This window comes from Phoenix dactylifera, chromosome 5 (genome assembly GCF_009389715.1).
Source record: "Phoenix dactylifera cultivar Barhee BC4 chromosome 5, palm_55x_up_171113_PBpolish2nd_filt_p, whole genome shotgun sequence".
Taxonomy (NCBI): Eukaryota; Viridiplantae; Streptophyta; class Magnoliopsida; order Arecales; family Arecaceae; genus Phoenix; species Phoenix dactylifera.
The window spans coordinates 14,643,886-14,656,811 of NC_052396.1; the positions used below are offsets into that span (position 1 = coordinate 14,643,886).

At 41.6% G+C, this 12,926-nt stretch overlaps 1 pseudogene; it reads left to right on the forward strand.

The window, feature by feature from the left end:
• Positions 1–9,405: 9,405 nt before the first annotated feature.
• On the forward strand, positions 9,406–9,503 carry LOC120110956 (annotated as a pseudogene).
• Positions 9,504–12,926: the final 3,423 nt, after the last annotated feature.

Sequence of the window (12,926 nt, forward strand, 5' to 3'; positions counted from 1 at the left end):
GGTAGATAGGTTTACATGTGATGTAGCAAACCCAATTGAGACCTAAATCAAAACCTCCTCAATCAAGTCGAGAGTGAACCGACATGAGCAAGTCATATTAGATTAATTGATCTAATTGGTGTCTAGGAAAGCATGAAAGATGGTTACTTAATTAGGACCTTACTCTCTGAGTAAGGGGAGCCTCCCACCTGCTTACCTGGCCAATTGTTCGATTACCTCTTATGAAGGGCTCAAGTTGCAAACACTAAGACCTGATTAACCAATATTAAGTCAATAGGTCTTCCACTGTAGTAGAGCTGCTAAGGCCTTTCTGATGTTGATTTGTCTCGGCTGGACACAGTGGTCAAGTTGCATCAGGGGGCTGGACCTCTCTATAGACATGAGATGTTGTAGGGTAAAGGTGGGGTTGGGCACCAATAACTGTTAGGTGAGGACCCAATGACGACTTTATTCCTACGGTTATACGGTGGGTCTGACTTAACTAAGAAATGGGACCAATAACTGTTAGGTGAGGTCTTCATGGCTTAGAGACCAAGTTACACTGCAACATGCTTGAGAAGCATTGTACAAGAGTTGTACACTCATCCATCTATGTGTCACCAATAACTGTTAGGTGAGGTGGCGTGTAAATTGGTGGGACCGCAGTACCCACTAGAAACCCTAGTCGTGTGGGATTTCCGTTTTCCTACCAGGGGAGTGTGAGGGATTCGAGAAAATAGTGGGAGTTACATTTATTCTAAAAGACCTTAGAACAGATTAGGATCAAGTACAAAAGTCTAACTAGAATCTTTACTCTCTGAGGATTATAAAGTCAGCTTCTAGACTCTTAACTCATATCCTATAGAACAACCGTTTGACCAAATCCAATTATAAAGATTGGCTCAGCAAATTTCAAAAATAGTTTTGAATTGTGAAAAATTTGGGTATATGCTAGACCATGGAATCCCCATGTTACCAATCCGTCCGATCACTGATCAGCATAAGACGCTTGTTAAGTGGACGAATAATAACAATAAAGTTAGGTGCTGCACAAAGGCATCCATGTCCAATGCATTACAATGCCAGCATGAGAACATAAAGATTGCCAGGGACATATTAAATCACCTGCAAAAGTTGTATGGTGATTAGAGTCACGCAGCTCGGTTTGAAGTGTCCAAGAGGCTCTTCAAAGCCAAGATGAACGATGGGCAGTCTGTCCATGATCATGGTTTGACCATGATAAAGGACTTAGAGAAGCTTGAGAAGCTTGGCATGACCATGCACAAGGAATTGCAAACGGATTTGATCTCGCAATCCCTTCCAGCTTCATATGAATAGTTTGTAGTAAACTACCATATGAACAAGGTTGTATGCACTAAAATAGAATTGTTAAATAAATTGGTAACTACCTTAGGAACCTTGAAGAAGTTCAAGGGGCATCGTTTTCGCTGTCAAGTTGGTTTCTACTTTCAAGAGAGAGTCTATTTGGAAGAAGAAGAAGCCTGCGAAGAAGCAGAAGACTAAGAAAACACCAAGTAAGGAAGTTCCAAGAAAAAAGCCAATTGCAAGGAAAAGTGTTTCCATTGCATCATGGACGGCCATTGGAAGAGGAACTGTCTTACATACATGGGAAGCATAAAGTACATGAAGGGTGACAGACCTTCAGAAGGTTTTTCATATATGCTCAGGATACTTAGGGACTGTGACCTATTGCTAGCAGAAATTTGATTTCTGTATTTTATTTAGCATGGAAAGATTTTTATTTATTTGAAAAATTAAATTGATTTAACATGGTTTTAAGATTGACAGTCTCTATCACATACATATGGATGTATCTGTGAATATATCTGAGCAAACAGTGAATACCATAGGATCTAATAGATCCAAAAGTGAGATAAATCTAAAGTATTTAAGGCACCTCAGGCTTGGCCATATAGGAGAAGACAGAATAAACAAATTGGAGAAACATGAGCTTTTGGGCTCATTGACTTTCGAGTCATATTTGATTTGTGAATTCTGCCTTCAAGGAAAGATGGCCAAATTATCCTTTGTAGGACACAGGGAGGTCCACTGAAATACTTACCCTAGTACACACTGATGTGTGTGGCCCATTCGATGTGCAGGCTAGGGGTTGTAATTTTTTACTTCATTTTACCGATGATTATTCACGATATGGATATGTGTATGAGATACAAATATGAAACTTTTGAAAGGTTCAAAGAGTTTAAATATGAAGTAGAAAAATATATAGAAAAACTCACTAAGGTTCTTCGATCAGATCGAAGAGGTAAATACCTTAGTTGAGAGTTCCGTGATTATCTCAAGGAGAATGGTATAGTTTTATAATGGACTCCTCCTGGTACACCTCAGTTCAACAGAGTGTCGGAGAGGAGGAATCGGACTCTATTGGATATGGTCCGATCCATGATGAGCTTCACTGATTTACCCTTGTCTCTTTAGATAGATGCCCTATTTTCAGCGATTTATTTATTGAATAGAGTTCCCTCTAAATCCATTCCTACCACACCGTATGAGATATGGCATGGTAAGAAACCAAGTCTGGGTCATCTCAAGATTTGTGGATGTCCGGCCCACGTCAAGAGACTACAGGCGGACAAGCTAGAGGCTAGGATCATAAGTGCTCGTTTTATATGATATCCTAAAGAGTCATTAGGATACAATTTTTACGTCTCAGAGGATCACAATGTGTTTGTGACCCGTCATGCCATCTTCTTGGAAAAACAGTTTATCCTTGATAGAGGCAGTGGGAGGAAAATTGAGCTTGAAGAGAAAGTCTCTGAAAAGCAACGAGTCATGGATCCTATAGAACCCATTCATAAAGAGCCAGTACACGATGTCCCTCAACCACCTCGTAGATCTAGTAGGGTCTCCCATCCTCCCGATAGATACTTAGGTATACTAGAAGAGGATACCGAGGAAATGTTCCTAGTGGGAGATAGGGATCACATACAGGATCCCAAAACCTACAACGAGGCGATATCTGATATCGATTCCGAGAAATGGCTGGAAGCTATGAAGTCAGAGTTAGACTCCATGCATTCCAACCAAGTCTGGACCTTAGTAGATCCACCAGAAGGTATTGTACCTATTGGATGCAAATGGATCTACAAAAGGAAGATAGGTTCGGATGGAGAGGTAGAGACCTATAAGGCAAGGCTTGTGGCGAAAGGGTATAGTCAGCGCGAAGGCATTGACTATCAGGAGACCTTTTCACCTGTAGCCATGCTAAAATCCATCCGAACATTGCTTGCTATTGCAGCATTTCATGATTATGAAATCTGGCAGATGGATGTGAAAACTGCTTTCCTGAATGGATATCTTGATGAAGATATCTATATGGAACAGCCTTTGGGTTTCACTTCCAGTGATGGAGATCACAAGGTCTGCAAGCTGCAAAGATCCATCTATGGACTAAAACAAGCATCTCGGAGTTGGAACACTCGGTTCGATGACGCAATCAAAACGTTTGATTTCATCGAAAACGAAGAGGAACCGTGTGTTTACAAAAAGGTTAGTGGGAGTTCTGTCGTTTTTCTCGTGTTGTACGTAGATGACATTCTCCTGATTGGGAATGATATTCCCATGCTAACCTCGGTCAAGGTCTGGTTGTCAAAAGAATTCTCCATGAAAGACCTTGGGGAAGCATCCTATATTTTGGGAATAAAGGTCTATAGAGATAGATCTAAAAGGATGCTTGGCCTTTCACAGAAAATGTACATAGAGGAGGTGCTGAAGAGGTTCAGCATGGAAAACTCCAAGAGGGGTCTCTTACCCCTAAGACATGGAATTCATCTCTCCAAGAAGATGTGCCCCAACACATCTGAAGAGATTCAACGCATGAGCAAGATTCCCTATGCATCGGCAATAGGAAGCCTCATGTATGCCATGCTGTGTACACGACCTGATATAGCTCTTACTGTGAGTGTCACAAGCAGATATCAGTCGGATCCAGGCAAGAAGCACTGGATAGCTGTGAAGAACAGTCTTAAGTACTTGAGAAGAACTAAGGACATGTTCTTGGTCTTTGGGAGAAGATCAGAGTTGAAGGTAGAAGGATGCACACATATTGATGATAGAAAGTCTACATCAGAATATGTGCAATTGTGGTTCAGTAAATTGGAAGAGTTCCAAACAACCGATCATTATAGATTCTACCTTAGAAGCTGAATGTTAAGCCATATCTAAGGGTGCAGTGGAAACCTTCTGATTAAAAGTTAATTGCAGAGTTACGTGTAATGTCATTAGATGCCATAACACTTTACTGCGATAACATTGGCACCAGAGCACTAGCTATGGAGCCATGGTCTCATCAGAAGTCCAAGCGGCGCTTCCATTTCATACGCGACTATGATGTAGAGGTGCAGAGAGTAGACTCCGCGGATAACGTGGCAGACCCGTTCACTAAGCAGCTGAGTCAGCAAAAGACTGAAGCCCACCTTGAGAAGATGGGCCTAAGATATATGACCAATTGGCTTTAGTGATTGTTAGATGTATGCCCTAGAAGCCAATTTGGCTGACACATTATTGATTCTAGGGACATAATTTTGTACTTGACTATTTATTATTGAATAAATAAAAGGCATCTTTTCATTCATATTATTTATGTGTCTATGAATCGTCCAAGGAATTAATAAGATGATGATACATATTCTCAAGAGTTGAGAATTTAAGGCATGTATCATTGGTGATTAATTTCTAAATGCTCCTGATCAATGGATCATCACGAGGACGGTGATCGATCCGATCAGTGCACAGATCACTTTCCTTCTGGATGGACGAGACTTGAGTCCACAGTGTAGGGACACTGAAGTGATAGTGCAGGTGCTTGTTAGAGAACAAGGGTACTGAACGTGACCAAGACAAGAAGTCACTTGGATGTCTATCCACTCGTCAGTGACTTGCTTAATGTTGCAGTAGTGTGACTGGTCCTTTGACCTGCGGTGCTTCGGCTACTCACAGTGAGGTTATTGTAGTTTGACTGCACACATACATGGTCTCTAGCCATATGGGTCCATGCAGTGTAGATTGGCTGCAGTAAGTTCACTGTAGGAGTAGGGTATGCACCTATAAGGAATCTATCGACCTTGATAGAAGAGGAGTGATCCTATGTGATTTGTTAGACTGAGTTCTAAGAACTTGGCCAAGGCAGTAATATAAAGTGGAAAAAGAGTTTTCCATTAGCGAACTCAAGTCGAATAAATCTTGACATATGACAGACGATGGGGTTTGACGAGTTGTCCATGACCTCCGCCCTGTAGGGATCCACGATAGTAGGACTGTATCACACGTTAACTGCACCTAGAGGTTCATCATTCCATTCTGCTGGGTACACACTACATGCTGCTAGGTGTCACTGGTGGATGGTGGGACTCATAGGGATTATCTTGATGATCGATAAACCCTAATGAGTTGAGTTGGAATCGTTCCAACCCATTGGGATTATTAATTATTAATCTAAACCCTAATTAGGATTCCTTAAGTCTAAATTAATTATTAATCTAATGAATCAACATGACTCCTAATTGGATTAGGATTGAAGAGTTCAATTGAGTCATGGTTCATTCAAGTCCTAATTGGATTAGGACTAGCCTAGATTGGATCCAAATTGGTTCACCCTTGGGCTAAGCCTAATTGGATTAAGGCTAAACCACATTAGGGCCTCCCAATCCTCATTAGATGAGGATTAGGGCAACATGAGAGGGAGGGGCTCACGCCCCTCCTCCTTGGATCTCTTGGTGCGGCAACAAGAGGGGCCGGCGCCCCTCTTGGTAATACATCAAGGGCTCCTAACTTGTAGGAGCCCTAGATGTTATAAAAGGAGGACTCTTGGGGGCTGACCTAATGAAAATAGGAATCCCCCTCCTCTCCATCACGTGGCCACCCTCTCCCTCCCTTGGTTCAGCCGCCAGCAAGAAGAAGGGAAAAAGAAGCCATGGCGCCCTCCTCTTCCTCCTTTCCTCCTTCCAACGCAGGAAAAAGAAAGTAGGCTGCAGGGGCCTTGCTTCTTCCTCTTCTTCTTCCTTCTTCTTCCTCCTCTCAAGTACATTCATGAGTTGAAAGAAAGAGAGGAGATCAGCCATCAAAAGTTATCTCTGCAAGGGAGCTAGCACCCCGGTGAGATAGAAAGCTTGGATCGGATCCTGCTTCGTGTGGATACCCGTAGAGGCCGGACGTTTGAACGGCTTCAAGCGAACCCTCTTCCAAAAACCACGAATTTAGATTTGCGGTGATCATCTACCCGCGCAAGGTGAAGATCTGATCTTCCTAATAGTTTTAAAAGTTTTAATTCTTACCTAATTACGAAAGGTCTCGAAACAACGTTCATGCGATGAACGTAGATCCCGTGCATGCCGATTCCGCTGCCATCTAAAAAATTTTTGAAATATCAGCGGCGTGGGCGGATTCCCAACATGCTAAGCATAGACTTCAACTTTTCAAATGCCTCTTGACAGGTTTCAGTCCAATTGAATGGTGTATCAAGGGATAGGAGGTTACATAATGGTCGAGCTATGACACTAAAGTCCTTGATGAACCTCCTATAAAATCCAGCATGACCCAAAAATAATCTAACATCTCTAACCGTCTTGGGTGCAGGTAGCTTGGCGATTAAGTCAATCTTAGCTCTATCAACTTCCATGCCCTTTGATGAAACAATATGTCCTAGTACAATTCCCTTTGGCACCATGAAGTGGCATTTCTCCCAATTCAGTATTAGATTCTTTTCCATGCATCGAGCTAAGACTGCTTGTAAATGTGACAGGCAATCATCAAATGAATCGCCAAAAATAGAGAAATCATCCATAAACACTTCTAAAAATTTCTCGTTCATATCTTCAAAAATGCTGAGCATGCATCTTTGGAATGTTGCAGGTACATTACACACCCCGAATGGCATCCGACGGAAAGCAAATGTGCCAAAAGGACAAGTGAAGGTAGTTTTCTTTTGATCTTCTGGTGAAATCTCGATTTGGTAGTACCCGAAATAGCCATCGAGAAAATAATAGAATTTGTGTCCTGCAACTCTTTCCAAAACTTGGTCTAGGAAGGGTAGGGGAAAGTGATCCTTCCTAGTGACCAAATTCAATTTTCGGTAGTCAACACACATGCGCCAACTCGTCGGAACACGAGTTGGAACTAGTTCACCCTGCTCATTTTCGACTACCGTCAGACCCGACTTCTTAGGAACGACTTGAGTAGGACTTACCCATTTACTGTTGGAAATTGGGTAAATAATACCCACGTCAAGCAACTTGAGGACTTCTGCTTTAACCACATCTCTCATCGTAGGATTCAACCTACGTTGCATTTGCCTTGTGGTTTTAGCATTGTCCTCCAAATATATCCGGTGCGTGCAAATTAAAGGGCTAATCCCCTTCAAGTCGGCAATAGACCATCCTAAAGCTCCCTTATGATTCTTTAGAACACCAAGTAATTTTCTTTCTTGGGCATGATCCAGATCAGATGAGATAATTATAGAAAATGTATCCTCGGATCCAAGAAAGGCATACTTGAGTTCCTTCGGTAAAGGTTTCAACTCGAGCTTAGGTGTTTGTTCATGGGATGGTACTATCTTTGCTTTTCGAGGTGGCAACTGTTCAAATTCCTCTATTCTCGGTCTCCACCCATTGACCATCATAACATCCGAATTATCTAAACCAGGTGGGACCACATCATTAGCAGTACCTTCAGAACACCAATCTATTAAACCATTGTCGGCCGATTCAGTAAATGTTTTTTTTAACAAATATTCTTCCGCAATGGTTTCAACCCATTCAACTTCTTTACTTTCTTCATGATCACTGGGTTGTTTACCTATACTAAAGACGTTCAGTTCCAAGGTCATATTGCCAAAAGAAAGCTTCATGACACCATTCCTACAATTGATCAATGCATTAGAAGTTGCAAGGAATGGACGTCCTAAGATGACCGGAATCTGAGTTGGTGAATTGGAAGCCGGATGTGTGTCCAGTACGATAAAGTCAACAGGAAAATAGAACTTGTCTACATGGACCAACACATCTTCGATAATCCCTCTAGGAACCTTCACTGACCTGTCAGCTAATTGTAAGGTCACAGTTGTTGGCTTCAACTCACCCAAACCGAGTTGCTCATATACCGTATATGGCAACAAGTTCACACTCGCTCCTAAATCTAGCAATGCTCACTCAATCCTAAAATTGCCAATGATGCACGAGATAGTTGGGCAACCTGGATCCTTATATTTAGGGAGAATGTTATGCTGTAAAATTGCACTCACATTTTTAGCCAAAAATGCCTTCTTCTTGATATTTAATCGACGCTTGACAGTGCACAAATCTTTCAAAAATTTTGCATATGAAGGCACTTATTTGATTGCATCAAGAAGAGGTACATTGATTTTTACTTGCTTAGAAAGCTCAAGAATTTCAGAGTTTGGTTCAAGCTTTTGCAAGGGCTTTAATCTTTGTGGAAATGGTGCAGGAAAAGGACATTTGATTTTTTCAGTAGATGTTGGTGCTTCAGTTTCTTCGTTATCCTTTTCTTTTGTCTTGGGAGGGTCGGAATCAGGTATGACTTGTGTTTGTTCTGGGACTGGTCGGTCAATAACCTTTCCACTTCGCAAAGTTATTATACTCTTCGCTTGTTCTTTATGCAAAGTTGAAGATGATGCATTGCTACCGCCATAGACTTGAGGATTAGGTTGTGGTTGAGCTGGTAGCTTACCTTTCTCTTGAGCACTTAAAGCAGTGGTTAGCGTTGTCAGTTGATTTCTTAATTCATCATTGATTTTAGCTTGACCTTGCATGAAAGATTGCAAAGTTTCTTCGAGACTGGATTTTTGAGGGGGTGTGTGTGCATAATGAGGTTGCGGAGGTGGAGGAGTTGGGTTATATACTTGTTGAGGTTGTTCATTCCTCCACCTGAAATTTGGATGGTTCTTCCATCCAGGGTTGTAAGTACCCGAAAAAGGATTATTGAAAGATTTTTGATAGGTATTCATAACATTGGCCTGATCGTGCAAGACTTCCTTGAATGCGGGTATTGTGGGGCAATCAGTGGTGAGATGGCCAGGCATCTCACAAATCCTACAACACTCGATGTTATGTTCTACGGTCTTGACGGGTTCAATCCTTCTAAGTTCAATTTCCTCTACCTTCCTAGTAAGGGCTACCATTTTAGCCTGAATATCATCCTGAGTACTAAGGTTGTAAAGTCCCCCGTGTCCAACGCTAGTAGGCTTAGGTAAGGGTTTATTCACTCTATCCCCTGTATCCTATAATTGTGCAGTCTCTGCGAGAGAATCTAAATAGTCCCATACCTCATCGGGTTGCTTTTCCAAAAATAGACCATTGCACAGTCTCTATAAATTGTTTTAACTGTGGAGACAACCCTTCGTAAAAGAAACTAATGGTTCTCTATGTTTCAAACCCATGATGAGGACAAGAGAGAAGCAAATCTTTAAATCTCTCCCAGCATTCATAAAATGTTTCATGATCTTTTTGTTGGAAATTACTAATATGCCTTTTCAAAAAGTTAGTCCTTTGTGCGGGAAAGAATTTTTTCAAGAATTCTCTTTGCATGTCATGCCATGTTCCTAGCGATCTAGGTCTCAAGGAGTTCAGCCATGTTTTGGCTTTATCCTTTAAGGAAAAAGAAAACAAGGTCAATTTAAGGACGTCTTTTGATACATTTGGCACTCTAAATGTGATACTAATTTCCTCAAAATCCTTAAGATGAAGATAAGGGTTCTCGGATTCCATCCCATGATACTTGGGCAGCAATTGAATTACTCCTGGTTTGATTTCAAAGTGTCCTACATTTTCAGGAATAATCATGCATGACGGTTGACTAGTCCTAGTGGGATGTAAGTATTGTCGAAGTGTCATAACTGGGGGTCTACCTTCATCACCATGGTGACTTCCTACATCATCAGGAAAATTTGCCATCTCACAAGGTGTGAGATGCTGCGAAGGAATTTCAAGGTTGTGTCCTAAGGAATGATCTAATGTTGTACGACTTAATCGACCGGTGTCGTCCCTATTCCAACCTAGAATACAAAATTTAATTAAATTTTTTTTATATTTTTTTAAAAAAAATAAATATAAATATAAGTACCAACTAAAGATACCCTAAAACTACACCCTAAAACAAAAATCTATTCACAATCGAACATGCAACTAAACATTACACCTCAATTTCTAATATTTTTCTTAAATTTCTAGACAGCTCCTAACTGGTTTGAAGAGGGCACCTAAGCCTCCAATCCGGTCTAATGAACCGAGTTGACCAGGTAAGCTCCCAGGTAAGTGGAGGGGTCACGATGCGTTCGCAAAGGTCCCACTTAAAACCCACTTGCCTCGAACAGATGAACTGTCTCCCTTATAGGAACAAAGCTTGCCTAGACATCAACTAAGCCACAGAGCGAAATTGGTGCAACTTTCGGTGGTCTTCATCCTATTGAGCTCGAATGTCCTTAGGGGCCAACGTCTAGTTGATTTTAGTTAAGCTTAGGATATTTATGCAATGGGGTGATTTTTGGGCTAAGGACGAGTGATGAAATCCCGACCTTATCTTTTTAAATGGGTTCAGCCCTTAGAATATTTTATGCTGATGCCTTATACTATATGCAACAATCAAGAGATTTTTTTTTTAATGTTTTATGACATGGCATCAAATTTCATTGAATTGGTGAAAGAAACACAGGTCCTGCACCTGAAGACCAAATTTGAGTTCAATCAGACGGTTAATTACTTTGATATCAGAGTTTGATGCAGACTGTGCAGGGAATAAAAAACAGCAGTAAAGAATTTTTTTTTTGTTTTCGAAAGAAAAAGACTAACTACTAAAGTACTAATTAAATCTAAAATTATACTAATAAATCAGCCGTTCCCCGGCAATGGCGCCAAAAACTTGACGCGCTCGCAAAAATGTTTTCGCGAAACTAATCTCCCAGGTATAGGAGAATCATACAAGTAGTAAAATCTTGGGAGTCCGAGGTCGAATCCTCAGAGAACGAAATATATATGAGATTATTTAATATAATTTTAGATTAATTAATTTAATAAATTCGTGGATTAAGATGATGTTTTGCAAATAGAAAATAAATCAGTAAACAGAGAATCGAAATTTAGATAGATTAAGATGGTGTAGGGATCTGGAATCCTCCTTGATGATATTATTTTCAACAATTAAATTCTGCGATTCTTGATTAAAGATCAATCAGATAGAATAGTTCTAATCATGGAGTATACAATTTGAAAACATGAATTCAAGATCTAAGTATTTATCGTGCCGATTACGTCTACGACAAATCAAACATCGAAACAATCCATGAATCAAGAAATATAAACCATAAAAGATCTATCTCATAAATAAGCATGCAAGAATCAAAAACATATTAATAGACATAAAGCAAAGAGATCAATGTTCAGAATTTACTTGAAAAAAAATAAGACATCAAAGGTTCCTCCATCACCCTTCACCTAAGGGATTAGCCAGCCATAAACATAAAAGAAACTCCCCTATTCCTCTTCCTCCTTTTTTTTCTTTTTATTTTTGGAAATAGGGCATCCCCTGTTTCCCTTTCTCTTCTTTTTTTTTTCTTTGAATACGGTTGAGGCTCTCTATTTTTTTTCCTTGAATGAGCGCTCCCCTCTGTTTTTCGAATGAACTCTTATATCTCTCGATGGACCCCCTGATCACACGGGATGCTCCTCTCGTGCTGGCTGCCGAGTATCCCGGACGCGGAGAAGCTGATCCATAGAAGATTGGAGAGGCGGAAGAAGCGGGCGGACGCGTGTGACATGGGCTTGGGAAGCACGGATGGCTGGATGAGCCTGTGATTGCGGGATCTTCGCGGGATGATGAGCTGCACGCGGACGCTGGGAGCTGATCACAGAAGCCAGGATCTCGGGAGAGCTGGAAGATTGCACGCGGAGAAGACGGGAAGGAAGGGGATCTGATAGGAGCTAGGATGCAGACGTTGGGTGCAGAGACGCTCACAAACGGCTGGGATGCGTGAAGAGCAAATGGATCGGAAACTTGGGCTCTCTCGATCGCCAACGGACGCTTGGATGCGGGATCTTCGGTAAGGGAGGAAGGCTGATCGCAGGAGGCAGCTGAGATCCTCTGTGAACGTGGAAGCTTGGGGCTTGAACACTTGGGATCGGTTGGAAGGCGCGTGGACTCGAAAGCGAGCTGATATTCCGGAAGATTGCGATCGCCATGGGATGCAGAAAGCTTCACGGGAGATTTGGATCTTTGCTGGGATGGAGATGCTTGCGAACGGAAGAGCTGGGATGCGGACGCTGAGATCACGGACGCGGGAAATTTGCATGCGGACGCGGAATGTCTGGGAGAGGCTGGATCGCGGAGAATTTGCACGGGGACGGCCGGATGTTGGACTCGGGACGCTGAGATTCGTATGATGCCTCGCTGACGGTGTGGACGGCTGGGAGCTGATCACACGCGCTGGGAGAAGTGGATGGGCTGCACGAGGGCTCTATCGGGAGAAGCTGATCATGGGACAATGTAGAAATCGCGGGATGCTGGGACCTGTGACACGAAGGGTGAATCACGGACGCCTGCGGGATTCCTTCAAATGGATGCATGAAATGGGGAGGACATGCTGCTGCTGGATGTGGTGATAAGTGCTAAATAATGCATAAACTAATATCTTATTCATAGCACTTATCATTATTTTAATTCAAATATTTTGTAAATTCAACTAAGAAATTGTGTTACCTTCACCATTGCATTTTAATAAATTATTAAAGGTAATTCAAGTTTTACTTATTTACTGATTGAGTCTAATGTATGCTGGTTGAGTCAAGTTCATTAGGGATTATTCTTGGACCTAAACCACATGCACCCCGCAAATCAAGACCCTCTGATTCAGTCACCTAATTTTCTTTCCACATGATCCAATTCTACTATTTTAATCTCAA